The sequence below is a fragment of the Scatophagus argus genome, chromosome 17, assembly GCF_020382885.2.
Source record: "Scatophagus argus isolate fScaArg1 chromosome 17, fScaArg1.pri, whole genome shotgun sequence".
NCBI lineage: Eukaryota > Metazoa > Chordata > Actinopteri > Scatophagidae > Scatophagus > Scatophagus argus.
This window is the reverse complement of record NC_058509.1, coordinates 9,199,268-9,211,983: the sequence shown is the minus strand read 5'-3', so window position 1 is coordinate 9,211,983 and position 12,716 is coordinate 9,199,268.

Here is a 12,716-nt window from a genome sequence, read left to right as displayed (position 1 = left end):
CACAGAGGGTTAACAGTCCGACTGTCCAGCTCTGATGGGAGACACGTCCCCAGCAGATGGGCAAAAAGTTGACACTGACGCAAAGGAGAAAAACAACAAAGTCAAGAGGTGAAAAACGGAGGCATCAGAGAGATACATCATCATCCCACCTCTCTGACACTCTGTAGGGCCTGACCTTACCAGGCTGCCGCGTTGTCAGAGTGGCGTAATCAAGTAGTAGGCAGGGCTGCCAGACCTGCCCTGGTCTGAGTACATGCACAGCCCTGACTTCATCAGCCTGGCTGATACTCGTGTTTTTAAAAGTGGCCATTTCACCTTTCTTTCTTATTCAGGTTCTGGGTTGTTTTTCATGCAGATGGCTCAGCAAAGATATGGGTCAAAGAGAAGAGTGAGGTACGAGATATCTCGTCTAAAATAAAAAATAAAACATTACACTTGCAATGTTCTCCACCGTATGCTGCATAATGGATAGACTTAAAGGTTCACTGGAACATTTACAAATACGTGTAGTGAATGTGATACTATAAACTAATTACATGTACATTTTTTTACATCATAGACACTCATGAGAAACACAACTGGTCTGGGAGGAATCACATGACCTTTTTTTTTTAAAAGTAGTACAAAATCTGAGTCGAGTTATCCTGTAAGTCTCTTTATAAAGTCACTGTTGTGCTCTCCTGTGTATAGTTCACTCCCACACGTAGGTTATCTCACTAAACCATGCACTGTGATCACAGAAACACACACACACACACAACACCTTAATTTTTTTTAAAACACACTAGTATTAATTCCATTGCAGTCCACAGTCCAATTTAAAAATGGCGACTAAGAACATGAATATCATCAGAGCCGTATTAAAAAATATTATTGACCTGGTTTTGTGAGTGGACATCAAACCCAACTTTTTAAAGTCCCTCCCATGCAGAGTCCTATTAACATCTGCCGGTCTTAATAAATTATCTCTGTCATATTATTAAAAAAAAAAAAAAAGGAAAAAAATTAAGCACAATTCTACAATTTTATGAGCCTGTAAAGGTGAAGGCCATGCATATTAAGTTTTTCATGCACCGTGAACTTTTGAAGTATGCTACAATAGGTTATATAATTAATTTCTGCAGGGATGCCTGAGCCATATATTTTCAACAAAATGGTGATAGTTGCTTGGTCTTGGAGATTGTAAAACTGAGGGAAACTTGAATGAGGTTCAAGGTTCACCTTTACTGCCTCCAAAGCAGAGAATCACCTTGGAAACAGACTAAATGTAAAAACAAAGGGAGATGATACATATTATAATGAAAGACTTGAGAAAATGACAAGAAGCAAATGATGCAGATGTTGTTACAACTTACTGTCACCCATTCACCTGTTATAGATGACCTCTTATGTTTAACAGGGGTATTAGGTTTTGATTCTTCCCTTACTGTCACGAGTTAGACAGGAAACAGGATTGGAGATACAGCTGTCAGGTGAAGAGATGTTTATTGCTTTCACCAGAAGGACCAACATGAGAAAATTTAGGGCATAGATGAACTTATTATTTGAAGGTCGGTGTTGACAACTATTGGGGTCCATAAAGCGGACATTCAGTCGGTTTGCATTCAGATGCAGTAAATGCAGTCGAGAGAGCATAAAGCTGCCAGCTGTTTGCTCAGACCCCTCGTCACATTGTTGTTGTTTACAAAATGTAATCATCTGGTTTATTGATGTAGTTAATTTAAACCTGCACAACATCGTCTGCGTGCATTAGAATGCAAAATCATTTTGCTCCATTTCTTGTGATAATTGTTTTTTGGGGCACTCCCTCCCCCCAGGCCCAAACACACATCTTAACATCACCCCCTGTTTGCACAGAGATCTTCATTTGTGGTGTGACATTTTTTTTTCAGGCTCAAGACTCATCTGAGTTGTCTGAGATGTTCTTAAAAGCAGTTTATATCTAACAACGTCTTTATGATGACTAAAATCTGATGTGTTGATCTCTATCATCACTCTCTACAGCCTGTGTAACGGAAGCATTTTGAACATTAGTGCGTACTTGCTAACCACAAATGTGCGCATTTCAAAGATGGGCAGATCCAGTCAGTGAGCATCATGCACTGACCGAAGGCTTTTGTTCTCTTGGCAGTGATACCCTATTGTGATTTTCATTTACGTCACAGTGTGAAATACTTGATAATTTGATGAGTTCCCTCTCTTTCCCTCACACACACACACACAAACACACACACACACACAGCCTGTTCTAAACTGCAGCCACCAGTGTAAACCTGATGCTTTTCTTAAGTACATCACTGCAAAATAAATAATACAGAAAGTGTTAAGTACTTTTTAAACCTGATGCTCCCTGGCCAATTAATGAACTGCAATGAAAGCAGAGTTCTAATTTTTGGGTGTTTAATGGAGCATATTCCTAAAATTCTCTTCTGATCAGGATGCCTTGCGGGTGCCTTCCCTTGAGGGTTTTCTGGGCATGTCCCGGAGTCAGAACATGTTGGAAATATTAGATATCTTATGGGGCCTAAGAACGCCTCAGGATCCGCCAGGAGTTGCTGGAAAACGCTGATGTGGAAAGGGACGTCTGGACTACCTTTTATAGCCTGCTGGCCAAGCCAATCCGGGCCCAGATAAGCAACAGAATATGGATGGATGGAAGGATGGACAGATGGCCAAAAGGATAGACTGATACTGCTACAAAAAGATACAAGTATACATATAATTTTGTAACAACGGCTCAAACAAGCTTATGCTTGTTCAAGAGTCTTTGTGGCACCCATGGATTTCTATGACTTCTGAACAGTTTTTTTCATCAAACCTTCAACACCAAATGTTGATGTTCTGCATCAAATATCTATTCATTCTGTTTAAACCTGTGTCACATAAGGTTAAATTAGGCCACATTAGGCTCATATACTTATTGGTATTATACTATTTACATTAGATGAAAGTGGTTTAGTGTTTAGAACATAGCGTTGTAAAATCAGAAAGACAAATGTAATCACTCATCACAACGTTTTTTTTTATCTAACAAATTAGTCTGCTTCAGTCATTATCCATATTCACTTAGCTTGGAGGTCCTGTAGAAGAAGTACTTGTCCTCCCCCTCTTTCTTCCTCAGGTGTGAAGTTTTACTGCACTCAAACATTTTACCCACCTCTGCCCACTTTTACCAGCTCTACAACACAGATAACACTTGGTACAGGTAAGGTTGCACTCTGGAATCAGCCTCGACAGCTGAACGACGTCAATACAAGAAGCCAACATTTCTATGTACTTGACCCCTTCCCAACTCGCACGGGCCGACACCAATATTGCTCGCTGTTGCCACTCAGTGCATGACAGCTGAATGGACATGGAGAGAAAGTTTGGTTCTTTTTCTTGCTCTTCCTTATCTGCCTCTTACAACAGAAAAAACAAGCAAATCCAATGCACTCGAGGAACGGGGGGAGGGGGTGCATGACATGCAACAATAGCATCCACCAATAGCACTGTCAAACAACGCCATCTCTCTCGGATGTTAAAAGCTTTAAGAGCTGAGGCCTCTGTGACATCCATAGCCTCTGGATGTCAAAGATGGTTGAAGACTTGAGAGCAGGCCTCTGTTTTAAAAATACTATGTGTGGGTGTGTGTGTGCGCACGTCTCAGAGCAGCAAAAGTGACATTTGAGGGGCACTTTACAGAAGCTGGCGGTTGCCAGGGATCTTCTGTATCACCTAAAGAGCCTTTGTCAGTCATTGGAAAGCTGTCACCTTTCGGGGGGCCGATACGGTAGGGGGAGCCGGCTGACAGGTAGGAATTAATGAGAGGTGTATGACAGCAGACCTCAGTGCTCTTGTGTGTATGTGTGTGTGTGTGTGTGCACGTTTGAGAGCGTGTCCATATGTGTGTGAGTGAGGTCCTTTGTCTCAAGAGGATGAACCACCTTCTTTGTCGTCCTGATGCAGCAAGAAAAGGTGGAATGATGTTAGAGAGAGAGACAAAAGAAGACTCCAGAGATCTCTTCGTATTTTGTCAAAGATAAACCTTTCAGATTTTACTTTGCCGTTTGTTGTTTTCTTGTTTAAGAGTGTGATTTGTCGGCATAATGGAAGCACCAGACAACAGAGCAGTCTCGTGTCAATAGCCAGGCCCTCACAGCCATGCTGATGTGTGATTCTCATAATGAACATCTGAGCACACACACTCCAGCAGTGCAGGAAGCAATCACGCAACATGTTTTCACCTCCGCTCACCTCTGCCTCCCCGGCTACACGAGACCACAAGCACAGATTCTGGCAGAACAATTGAAGAGGCTCTTCAAACATGGTGCCAAATTACATTCTCTTTTACCAACATGTGTGTGCCTGCCCGCCTTTGTGTGTGTGTGTGTGCGTGCACATGTTGATGTAATAATCAGTGTTCCCTTCCACATTACACAGTTCTCAATCGCAGTAAATGAGTTCTGTCAATGTTTCTGCATCTCAATTACACGACGGAAATAATGGGCAGCGGTGTGGCAGAGCTCATCCACACCGCTGAGAGATCAAAGGCACCGTCAGTGACACTTGGTGACTTGTTCTCACTCAGTATAATGTCGCCATCACTGTTTACAAATCATTGGTATTTTTAAAATGTGTAAAACTGAAAACTAATATGAGGGCGGCCATACACTGGCTACTGTGGCCTCTTGAAACCGGTAGAATAAATCACTGGCAATTTGCTGGCAGATGTTTGTGAAGATATGAAGTTGTCTTCATCTTATATACTGAAACAGTGAATGAAAGAAACAAACAATGAAACAAATCTTGATTTTTCCACTTAGGCCAAGCAAACTATCTTAAGCTAGAAGGCTGTCATGGCAATGACAAGTTATACAATCACGCAAGTTTATGAGACTAAATGATCCATGTTGTTGACTCATGCTTCTTCATATGAGGCCATTGCAAACCTCCATACGTGATGCAGGAAATGTTTTCCTTCCTGGTGTGGTAATTTATAGTGATATTAAAGACAATTCTTCAAACACCATTTTCCTTAATAATTTATTCCTGTACATGAATCAAAAATATAGCAATAAGCTTACAAGCGCTACTGCTAACTCTACAGACTTAGCCAATTGACAGTCTATGTTGTGTAAAAAAAAAAAACAAAAATTATTCCAATTATCAGCCAAAGTTAAAATAAATAAATATGAAACTTCAGCAGCCTAATCACACAGAATCTTCTAAGTTTACTGTCTTTTCGGGATACAATTCTTTGTTTTGCTGGACATTGTTGCCTAGAACATTAGCAGAAAACATACAAACAATAAAATGCCAAGCCAAAGGTAACCGCCTGGTTCAGATAAGCCTTATGTCAACACAGAGCTGTAAATGTTTCCAGCATATTTTTGTGTCGGTCCTACAAAATAAATCTAAGAAAAAAACTCGCCATTTAACTCACTTTAGCCACAGCCTATTCATAAGACAACACTTGTTGACACTGACAGTTGTGGTTGCGACTGAAGAAGAACAAATTAGCTGTTCAGCTAACTAACCAGCTGGTTTTCAGCCACCGAATCCAGGACTCTTTCCTGGACCTTTTCCCAAGAACATGTTCTGCTGAGGACCACAAACTATGGCAGGCTGCGTGGATGATACAGCATGTCGTCATACTGTCATGCCATATATTATCTGTCTAATCTAGCTCCGAGCCGCTTGCAGAAATTTTGTCTGCATCAAATTGTACATTTCTCCACCAAACTTTTGCACCTTCTTTGAGTTCCACTGGCCTTTTACAATATTTAAACATTCACTAAGGATTTCCAATGGACAGTGAAAGCCTGTCTGAAACATGTCTAAGACAGAATATACTTGGTTTGCTACCAGGCTTTAGAGAATTTGTGCAGCTAAAAGAACAGAATATTTATTTTGACTAACTTTAAATAACACTGTTTTCACACATGCCCCTTACCTTTGTAAGTCTCCTATTCTCTCACAGAGAATAAGAGATAAACATTTAAAATCGACATTTCTGACGAACAAAGTCAGAAAGGCTGAAAAACAAACCCAAGGACAAGCGAAAGTGAATAAGAGGAAAAGGATGTTTAGATGTGCGTGCGTGCGTGTGTGTGTGTGTGTGTGTTTTTATGTGAGTCAGTAAATTCTGATAGGAAGATGTTGATTTAAATAACTGACTCTCTAAGGAGCTGACATAAAACTGGAAAAAGAAGAAAGAGATAGAGAAAAAAACTGAAAGAAAAAAAAAAAAACCTCAGCCTTCATCGAGTGAGTTTATCAGCTTGGCACCTGCTACTGGAACATTCTTGATGAACCAAAGGTTGTCTTCATTAAGCGCATTAATATTCATGACGCATGGTAATTTTGACACAGAAAAGGTCTTGGTAACCTTTTCGCGTGTGAGGAAATTTTTTTACTTCTCAAGGAAATTACAGTCCGGCAATGACTTAATTAATGCTCGCTTTCTTGGCCACGGTTTGAGGGCCTGTCAGTTTGGTGCAGCGCTGGCTGTCAGGCACGCCGAGGGCTCGGGGAGAGAAGGATTGAAGGCAAGAAAAAGACAGGAGAGAAGAAGAGAGAGGAGAGGAGAAAAGAGAGCAGACAGATGAAGTCAACATGCACTTGTCTTACTCACAGAACATGGTAATAGGTTTGCCTTTTGCCTTTAAATTTGTTTTTTTCCCTTCTTCTCTCACATTGCATTCTGCCCTTTTACCCTCTACGGCTTTTCGATTTTCTGATTTATGAGAACCAGTAGTTGACCCAAATAGATTAGAAACACATTTATATGTGTGTGTGTGTGTTCTATTTGAAACCTAGATTAAACATATTCCATATACAGCGGTGTTGCAATTTGTGAGATTAATCTATCGATCGTGATTTTTTTTTCCCCATGCTCTAATTCAAACCAACCGTGCGAGACTCGCGTGCCTCGTTGCTATTATCGCTGACATGACTTGAGGATCTGTTGAATGAAACCTCTGTAGAACTGTCTAATGGCTGACAATTTTACAACAATATTCATGTTCATGGTCTCTCTTTTCAACCGCCCAGCAACAGCCACACTCACACACTACACTGGTTTCCAATATAGTGAATCATGGCGTATCCTGCTCTAACATTGGGCAGTAAAAAATGTGAACATAAGGCAGCATTTCCTTTATCATGTCCCATAAAAATAGCAATTTGCCCAAGCCCTTGTAGCACAATATGGAAGGCGGTGTGTTTGGATGATAATGTTGAGATGACAGATCGTTCCATACAGGGAGGTTTCTCTGCTGTCTGCCTGCCCTGTGCAATAAATCGTAGAGTAGGACCAAAAGAGAGAGAGAGAGAGAGAGAGAGAAGGAGGGAGTAGTTGGAAATGAAAAAGGAGGGAGGGGGAGAGGAACGACAATAAGAGAAGATGAGCCGAGGACAGAGTCGTTGCTGGTTGTAAATCCACAAACAGTCCGATGCCGAGTTTTATAAAGGAACATTCGCACCTGCATATAAATTCATTAAGTATGTCATATGTTTCTGAGTCAAAGGAGCAACATGTTTAAAACTTCATTTGATCATCTGTTACTTCCCATCAGACTAACACATCACAAGCTCTCATTTCATTCATTAACTAAAAACGCTAAAATGAGTGGATTTTGCACATTGCACACAGTCAAGCTTCATTAAGTGAACATTTTATAAAATTCACAGACATGAAGCTATGCATTACAGCACATCACATTCACATTCATTTAGGTGACATTAGGTGTGATCATATTGTCACTCTGTAAATGTTTCACTCATCCCTTAATAAATTAATGTATTTTAAAACGCATGCCTAGAGCTGCAGTGTGTGTGTGTGTGGATGTGACAGTTTGTTGAATATGTAAATGCTGTTGAGTCAGATCCTGAGACTGATAAAGTAGCTCTTACCGTATGGAAGCGAGTTATACTTTTTTTTTTTTTTTGCTCAAGGTGTGTGTGTGTATGTGTGTGTGTCTTCTGCTGTGCTTTGTTGCTTTGATCATGCTCACTCAGCTCATCGCTCAACGCAAAACCTGCCTCAAGGAGAGTTTCGTGTGCTCGTGTGTGTGTGTTTGTTTGTGTGTATAAACAACTGTGTCCTAACTATGTCCCTCCAAAGTTGAGTTTATTTGTGTCAAAGCTACAGTACATCTCTCTATCTGGACTGCTATGGTCCAATCAAATCCACTTCTATGATGCATGACAAGATGTTAGAATATGGAGTTTAAATGCTGCCCACAGAGCCACACGTTTGCATCCTGAACTACTGGCATAAAATATATCATTGTACTCATTGACAGTTATTTCAAAGGCCACTGAACAGCTTCCTTTAAACGAAGATGGAGGAACTGTTCACAAGGTAAAGCCTTAGCATCAACAGTCCTTTCATACACACAACATCAACTGTTACAACTGTCCTTAAAACAGAACAGCCAACAAACACTTGAATGTGCTATTTGTGGGACAGATACAAGATATTAGTTTCAGAGTTACAGGCCTGTGATGACAAATGTACACCGAATGACAAGTGCAGTATCTGCCTTTGTGCCTTTTCCAAGTGTGATACTCAAACCTTCATCTGTCCTGCCTACTGTCTTCCTCCCTCTTCATCTCTCTTTCTCCCCACTCTATGCCTTGTATCTGTCTGCCATTAGGCAGATAGTTGCCGGTCTCATCTGTATCATGTCTCCGACCATCCCCATAGGAGCACCACACAGTTGCTTGCTTAAGGATTCAGGAGCCACAGCCCCGTCCCACTCACCGATCCCATGGATCAAACTGACACTTGGTCAGCATCAGCACATTATGAACTATGGCCACCTGCCACTGCAGACACATTGTTCCCTCTGTAGTAATGTGAAGAATATAGAGGGGACTGGCGAACTCAGTCCGCTGACAGCTTATTCTCTCTCTTATCTCCTCTGTGCTGCGTGCCTGTGAAAAGTGGACAGTAGGACTGCATTGAGATGCGAGGGGTGTGGATCATCCTATAGGACTGGGTTACCTTTCCTGTATCCTGACCTTTACCCACAACTTAACAGTTTCAGCTGTGTCTGAGGTCAGTTTTGCTTGTGCTGTCCTTCAACAATACTGTTCAAAAACCAAAACTAAGATAAACTGTTCTCATGGCTCGTCCCTAAAGGAAGCCGGGGTTCAGTTCATTCCTTCAGTTGTGCAATTTACTCTGCATTACATAGAAAAGATGATATAAATGATATGCACGATGGTTATAAACAGTCTGATGCAGAAAAAGTAGCTGATCCAGATTCAGACCCAACTAGGACTCCAGCTTGCATCTGGCTGCCCCCAATCATAAAGTAAAGCAGAACTTGAAGTAACAGATTGTAATTCTGCTGCACCTTCCAAACCATGTGAACACAATTTATTTGGATTTTCATCACAATGATGCAATCTCCTGCGGAGAAGATAAAAAAATGACCTAATTTCCAATCCAATCTGTGCTGGTTCAAATCGGACCAACACAGATACAATCAATTTCTTTTATTTCCTATTTTTCAAAAAGCGTACACACAGTGGTTGCACGAGACAAATGCGTCCCTGTCTCTGCTGAAAATAAAGAGGTTTCTCTGGACTTGATTCGCCACAGTTACCCTTTAGGATGTCTTGCTCTTCTTCAGACCACGGAACCCATTGACACCCTTCATGTATGACCAGGTGGCACCCATCCACTGAATAATGAAACAGGTGATTAAAGTGACTGATGTCCAGCCATCTATTCTCCCAGGTCTCCTCTTTAATGCCGCCATTAGGCTCTTGTGTCCAAACTTAGCTCATCAAATGGCCTCATTTATGGTGAACTGGCAGCGTGCAGTATATCGAACCAAGATTGAGGAGCACTTCATATCATCCACATTTGGATTTACACATTTAATATGACACTGACACTGACAGCATAAAACGTATTTTCTCAATTTGCGCCTCAGCTTTTACATACAGCCAGGGTAATTATCTGCACAACAGTTTGAAAATACAGGTGCTATTCTAAAACATGTTTTTCTTAAAGCTGAAAAAATGTGAAAAGAGAGAAGACCTGCTTTAAAAATGGAAAATGTGACAATATTTGACATCTGTCAGCATCAGTTGCTGACTTTACAAGTAATAGGCAAGGTAACAATGCACTTAACTAGTGGTAATTTCTGCAAAATGTTAACAAATTCCATGAAAAGAATAAAAGTTAAGGTGGTAGAGGTGGACCATCAGGGGATTTTTATAGGCTGATTAACAATTAACTATAATTTGTAGCAGGCAAAAACCAATTAATTGGCTAATACCAGTGAATATAAAGATGCACTGGTATCCCGCCTGTACGTATAAAATCAAACGAAACATCAACAAACATGTGGTCTGACATTACTGTCACCTGCTATGTCACTTCTGTCTGTCAAATGCGGTGCATAAGTGGAGGGGGGGGCCCAACCGTGTCACTAACACTCGGGCACTACAGACAGCTAAATGTGCTAATGGCCTTGCTAATGCAGTGGAATTCACTGGTGGGTTGACCACACACGCATGCATGAAGGGATCCCCACGTTCACTCACACTCATTCTGCCAGTCACAGCTCAGGTACAAGGATACTCACTCAGACACACAAACTGGGAAAAGAGTTAAAGAGACACATATAGAGCATGACCACTCAGCCAGAATGAATATACTTCAGCATAAAGAATAGGGTGACAGCTCTACCCATTGCTTCACATCTGAGTTGAAATAATTTGTCCATTAACTGATTAGTCGATCGACAGGAAATTAACATGCAACTATTTTCATACGTGTTTAATTTTTCCAGTAAAATGTCAAATATTCCCCTGTCAGAAGTGAGGATTTGCCGCTTTTCTTTGTTTCATGTGACAGTCAATTGATTATCTTTTTTGTATTGGACTTCTGGTCAGACATCACAAGTAATATGAAGACATCACCTCTGGTTCATGGTCCGTAGAACCTAAAACTAATGATAACAATCATCATTTGCAGCCCAACTCCTCTGACTGATTGTAACTGTAAGTATATCAGTATTTCTGCATGTTGGTGCATTACAACATCAGCAGTGGTTTTGCACCATCATGAAGCTCGCAATAAGTGCCACACATACCTGTACAGTAAGTCCTGCCTTACTATAATAGTTACCTCAAACTGCTGCTCTAAATACAGTTTGTTCTCAGTCAGCTTGCCTGTTAAGCAAAGATAAAGAGAACTTCCCTGCCAGGTCCTGAAGATCAAGACTTGACATCCGTGTATTTGTAACAAGGTTCTACCTATGGCATCTCTCTGTGGGACACTGTACACTCTTGTGGAAGGATGGTAACACTGATGCAAGGCTTTGAAAGCAGCAATTAGCACTCCTGGTGGTCTGCACTGTTGTGTTTTTTTTTTTTCTCCTTTTACTTTCCCCATTCTCTTCTTTAACTTCCCCCTGGGAATAGCTGTTAAGGGATACAATTAATTTTTTGACACAAAAATGAAAGTGTTAATTCACCTGTGATAATTAGAGCTATTCTTACCGCATGTTGATGAATGTAAAAATGCAGTGTTTATTTATTAATTAATTTCCACCCTGCCGTCAGAATGAGAGCTCTCATAATTGTGTGATCTCGACTTAAGAAGGAAGTCTCAAAGGAAATAGATTATAGACCTGCCCAGCAGTAATGAAATATTGTCAAAAAATGTTCAGGAAAGTTACAGCATCTTCACTTTGATGTTCCCTTTTTAATACACGTCGGCTGAGTGTTTGATGGTAAGGCCTCTACTGAAGAAGAATCACAGATTTTCTGAATTCTGTAAGCGCACTTTGATGACATGTATGAGCCTTTACATTTTAAGTTTTCTCATCGAGAACATATTACTGTATTAATATATTGCCATCACCATGTTTGCAGTGTGAGACTGTGAAGTGATACGACACCTAACGGAAATGTTGATTAATAGCTAAATAGTAATAAAAAAAAAAGTGTTCCAACAAACCACAGTAGATTAGACAAAGAATCTTAAAGACTGATCATAGCAAGATTAATAGTAACAACACACACTACATGTCCCACATCACCATGATTTTATATATGGTTGTGATACCTGCCTTGATAACATGAGTAGGGCTGCAACTAACATTGATTTGCATTATCGGTTATTCTGCTGATTATTATTACCTTTTATTAATCATTTAATCAATGAAAATGTCAGAAACTAGTTAAAAATGCCAATCCCATTTTCTGGGAGCACATGGTGACATTTTCAAGTTTCTTATTTTGCTTCATAAAGAATCCAAAACTCAATAGAAGATATGGAAAGTCCCAAAATATCGATTTCTCTCTGATAACTAACCATACATAAGCAGGCACTTAAAGCAATTTAACATGACGGCACTTTTCAGTCCTGATACCAGGGCCTTGATACTGCAGGGCACAGCACTTGGCGCCAGCTTTGAGGGCAGGGAAACGCAGAATGCTATGCCATAGCTAAAGCATGCTGAACTTAGCCAGCAAATAACAGACATGAATTTCCTGAAGTTATCAACCAATGATGACACAAAGAGAACACAAAAATTTGAGGCACTTCCCTGACTTTCCCTATTTAGAATAAAACGAAACAATACAACAATGAGAAATGCTCCTGTGCTAACCTGTCACCCCCACCAGGCAGTGGTCTTAAAGCACTTTTGACTCAGTCAGCCAAGACAATCACTGTCCAGCCATGCCCGTCCCGCTCCATCTTC